Source organism: Carlito syrichta, unplaced genomic scaffold, assembly GCF_000164805.1.
Source record: "Carlito syrichta isolate Samal-C Ts95f unplaced genomic scaffold, Tarsius_syrichta-2.0.1 Scaffold311445, whole genome shotgun sequence".
Lineage (NCBI taxonomy): Eukaryota > Metazoa > Chordata > Mammalia > Primates > Tarsiidae > Carlito > Carlito syrichta.
Window position 1 is genome coordinate 124,657 of NW_007255541.1, and position 5,392 is coordinate 130,048.

Here is a 5,392-nt window from a genome sequence, read left to right on the forward strand (position 1 = left end):
CAGCCCTCTCTGACATTGCAGCAGTTTACAAATATTAATTTAAACTCTGTGGAAGGACAAACTCTTTTGGCTATGTATTTTATCTCCCAGTCACCACCAAGTATTAGGCACAAGCTCCAAAAATTAAAAAAGGGCCCACAAACCCCTCAATTAGAGTTATTGGACATGGCCTTTAAAATCTTTATCAACCAAAAGGAGGAAGAAATGCAGGACCACCAAAATAAGCAGAAAACACTTCGGCTTTTATCTACCACTTTAAACAAAAAGCCACCACTGATAATCTTTCACCCCAGATGGCCAATAACAGAAGAGGTACACAGCCCCCTTCCCAGGTTTGTTTCCGATGCTGTCAAAATGGACATATGGCCAAAGACTGTCAAGCCCTGCCCACTAACAAAATCCTGTCCCAAATGCAAACAGCATGGACACTGGGCTCATGATTGCCTCATTCGCCTAGCCGGAGGAGAGCACATGGCCCAGAGGCTTGCTGTAATTAAGGGACACCAGGTATCTCAGAACTAAAGGCTTGCTCCAGTCAGGTTGGCTCACCCCTAACTTGATAGCCCCAATGTCTTTGGAACAAACCATTAAACCAACCAAGCCTAGGGTGAAAATATCAGTGGCTGGCAGGGTTATATCATTTGTTATTAATACGGGTGCTGCATGCTCAGCTCTACTTAAATTCCTGGTCCACTCCCTCCTTCACCCCTTTTGGTTGTGGGGTTACAGGGCATTATATCCAGGCCCCTCACTATGCCATTACTTCCATGTGTTCTGAGAGATAAAATACTTCAACACTCTTTCCTTGTTATGCCAATATGTCCAGCTCCATTATTAAAAAGGGACATTATGACAAAAATTAAAACTCACACCACTGTGCCTTTTGGGTGCCTTTTCTATAGCTTTAGATTTCCCTAATAATTCCACATTAAATCCTATCTAAGCCCTTCCGCTGCATATAAACTTATTACTTTGGTTAAAGCTCTGAGGTTAAAAAAAAATATAAAGAAAGTTGTTGGTATAAGATATGTTTTAATAAGAAAGGATAAAAGAAAGATAATAATTATATAGGGAAAAATCTTGTATGGCACATTTTGTTCTATAATAGAATGGCTGGTTAAAGAAAGCATAGAACAAAACTAGAAGGTTTAAGCATGTCAAAGAATGGTATGAGTTTACCAAACATGTTAGGTGAAAGTTACTGGAAAAAAGTAAAAGAAATTCTGTAAACACTCGAGGCTAAAAAAGGGCTCCACATAGTTAGTCTGCATTGAGGGTACACCAACCTATCAATCGCTAAGAGGTGTCTAAAATATCTTCTTAAAAGTATGACAAAAGGGGTACAAAACAAATATTTCCCATACTCCTCATTCTCTTATCTGTGTGTGTGTCACTTTAAATCTGCTAAAAAGCTGGTTGAGTTACTATGCTTTGTTTGATGGAGCATGTGGTCTTTTAAAAACTTGATTGGCGCATATTTCTTGATGTCATTTTATGTCTCCTTTTATTTATGTGGTGTTTTCTCCCAACCCACTGGCTCTGTTAAAATTTCTGCCTTTTGTTGTTAAGGTTGTGGATAAATTGTCTACTCCATATAAAGGTGTTACCGGTTATCTTAAATTCTTTCTGGGGACCACTCCCCCTCCCTTCCTTAGCCTATATTCTCCTTCGTAAATTCTGAAGGGACTCATTCTAATCCACCTGTAAAAAAACGGAAAAATGTCTCTTACATGCTCTTAAATGTTTCTTAGCCTTTTACTAACTCAGTATAAGTTAATGCTAGCCTTGGGGAAAAAAAAAAGTTTTATAATCTTTCTCTGACAGCTAACAAAATAAATAGGCTGTTGTCATTTTCAAATGCTAAAAGCCAGGTTAGTTAAAAATAAGTCCGTTCCTAAAGGTTTAGGCCTTGCCTAAAATCATAATCAACTACTTGTCCCTGTAAAAACTGCTGGAATGTCTCTTAAAGTCTTGTAATGTATGCTGACTCCCTACTTTATATTGTAATACTAAATAACACTAATACTTACGTTTTTGGCTATACTCATTTAATTGTCCACGTCTTATGACTAAGACTATACTTAAGTGCCTAATTCAAATCATAGTCTAAAATAATCTGTCAAGTCACCATTATAGTCCAAAAGTACAAAAGCTGCCACTTATAATAAAATTACAAAAATTAAACTTTATTATTTAAGTTATACTAATAACTTTAGGCCTTATAGGTTTTATATACAAAAATAATCAGCCACTGCCTACACTTGTCAAAATATAGGAATGACTTTATTCCTTTTATTAAATTACAATCCAGTAATTTCATGCAGTTCTTTATTTCTTTAATAAATCACTCAATATCGCAGACTCTAAATCTACCCAAGTTGCTGTAAAGTTCATAATTTTGTCCTTTATGGCTGCATAATATTCCATCATATATATACACCACATTTTTATCCAGTCTTCTTTCAGTTGACAACACAGTTGGTTCTACACATACATGTTTATTACAGCATTATTCACAATAGCATTTGTGACAGTACCATTCATAAAAAATCTTACCACCCCCTGCACACAAAGTCCTACTGTTCATTTCCCCTCACTATCAAAAGTTCCCGTATTCACGAACCCCAACTCAACCATCCCTTGTCAATGTTTCCTATGCCCTACCTGACTTCTTCTTCTGGTGCTGCCCCTAAACATCACTTAACTTTTCTTTTAGATATGTTCTCTTCCAGGTTCTCTATTTACCTCCACAGTCTGTTCCAAGACAGCTGGTTAATGCCACCCTCGTGCCTGCTGGAAGAGTGGCCGGAACAAGTCGCCATTCTACATCTACAAGGGACCTTTATAGAACTCTCGCTTTCAGAAATCTTCACCTTCAGTGCCTATCTCTGGGCCCTGTTCTGGCTGGTTCTGTGCCCTTCCCCCACCTCACCCCACAACGCCCACATCCAGCAGGAAGCAGCCAGAGAGAGTAACGACGCCCCTCTCCCAAATAAACAGAAAAGGTGGGAATGAAAGGTGCAGACCACAGTCAGAAGGGCATCCCCAAGATGACTCTGCCTCCCAAAGACAACAAAGGCCATAAATTCCTGCCTTTCCCGCCCGCGCGAAACTTAAACCTGTGCTCAAACAACCTCTTCCTATAGAAATGCTACCTCATAGTCTCCTCCAATAAGACTCAGGCACAGCACTGGCCTGCCCCTGCAAGGTTCATAAATATACCTTTCTCCCTGCATAACGCTCTCTCTCTCTTATTCCCTCTCTCTGTCCCGTCACTCTCTCGCCTTTTCTCTCTCTCTCTCTTGCTTTCTCTCTCTGTCCCTGCCACTCTCTTACTCTCTTGCTCTCTTTCTCTCTCGGTCTCTCTCTCTTTTTCTCTCTCTCTCATCCTTCCTCGGTTACAGTCCCTTCGTGTAACTGCCCCTTTAATAAATCTCTCAGTTCAGATGGCGTGGAGTTGTTACTGGGCGCCCCCCCAAAACTTCTTTCACCGTTGATGATGAACATTTGATTATTTCCAATATTTTGCTTGCCAAAAATTTTATAATGCTATTTCATTTTATGGGTTAAAATGCAAAAAATTTTTAAAAATTTGTAGATAAGTGTGTATGTACATTGGTACTTTTGATAGATATGAACATTTATTTCTGTTGGGATTGTACTTATTTACATTTTCACCAACAGTATATATGTGTATGAGTATTTTCCTCCCATACTCTTACCCAAATTGTTGAGTTAGAAAGTTAACCTTTGCTAATTAAAATAGTGAAAAAGATAGTATCTTTGGGAAGTTTTAACTTGATTTTCTGTTATTATTGATGAAGTGTCATCCTTTTCTTATTGATCTTTGGGGCCTTTTTATATGTTTAAACTGAGATAATAATCACAAATAATTTTAATCTCTTTTTCATTTATCTTTGACTTTTTATGGTGACCTTTTTCTTTTCAAAAACTTAAGTTTTTATGCAAATATGTCAGTCAACATTTGTGGTTAGATTTTTAGCTATATATAGGTTTTAAAAATCCCTCCATGTTTTCTTCCACTACTTTTATAACTTTAGATTTTTCATTGTTGACAAAATTTAAAAACTTTATTTCAAAATAACTTTAGACTTACAAGAGTATTGCAAAAACAGGACAGAGAATTCCCAAATACCCTTCACCCAGCTTCTTTTAACTTAAGCATCTTACTAACTATAGAACAACGTTCAAAACTAAAATGACTAATAATTTTGAGCATCTTTTCAAGTGCTTGATGACCATTTGTATATTTTTTTGGAAAAATATCTATTCAAGTTCTTTGCCCATTTTCTTTTCTTTTTTTTGAGTTAGAGTCTCACTCTGTTGCCCAGACTGGAGTGCAGTGATCGCTCCCGGCCACTACACCCTTGACCTGCTGGGCTCCAGCGATCCTTCCGCCTCAGCCTTCCAAGTAGCTGGAACTACAGGTGCGCGCTACCACACCCAGCTAATTTTTTGATTTATTGTAGAGATGAGATCTTGCTGCCCAGGCAAACTGGGTTTTTCTTTTTGTTGATGAGTATAAACATTCCTTTTGTAGTTTGGATACTAGACACATATCAGATATGAGAGGGAACCCCCCCCAAAAAACAGAATTATTCTTTTGAAGTACAGATTTCCCCCTCAGATAAGCATTCTAGGAATCCATCGGCATCAGTGTACCAGCTAGCATTGTTATGAGAGACTGTATTCAGCTTCAGTGAATTGTTTTTGGAGATTCTTCCAACTCGTTTGTCCATTTGATGATATGTGATTTACAAGTGCACCTGCCCATGCTGCAGTGAGTGTTCAGCAGTTTTTGATCCAAAACAGCATGACTCCTGTGCCCCACCTTCTCTATTCACCCTTTCTCACCCCAAAAGACTTTTTTTCTTTTTTCTAGATGAAAAAAGTCCTCAAAGGGAAACTTTTTGCCGATGTGGAAGAGGTGAAACAAAAAAATCAGAAGCACTGAAAGGCATCAACACTGATGAGCTCAAAAACTATTTTGAGCAGTGGAAACAGCATCTGGATAGGTATATTGTATCACCCAGAGCTTACTTTGAAGATGACTGAATATGAAGTTTAAACATGTAAGAATAAATGCGTAACTTTTTTGTAAATAAATTCTGATTTTGGGGGGTTCCCCCTCATATATGCAAATATTTTCTCCCATTCTGTATGCTGTCTTTTCATTTTCTTTATAAGATCTTTTGATAGACAACAGAAATCATTTATTTTTTTCTTTTGTTGTTTGTACTTCTGACATCAAATTTAAGAATCTATTGACAAATACAAGGTCATACAGGTTTGCCTCTATATTCTAGGAGTTGTATACTTTTAGCTTGTAAATTTAGGAAACTGATAAATTTTAAGTTTATTTTTATTTTTT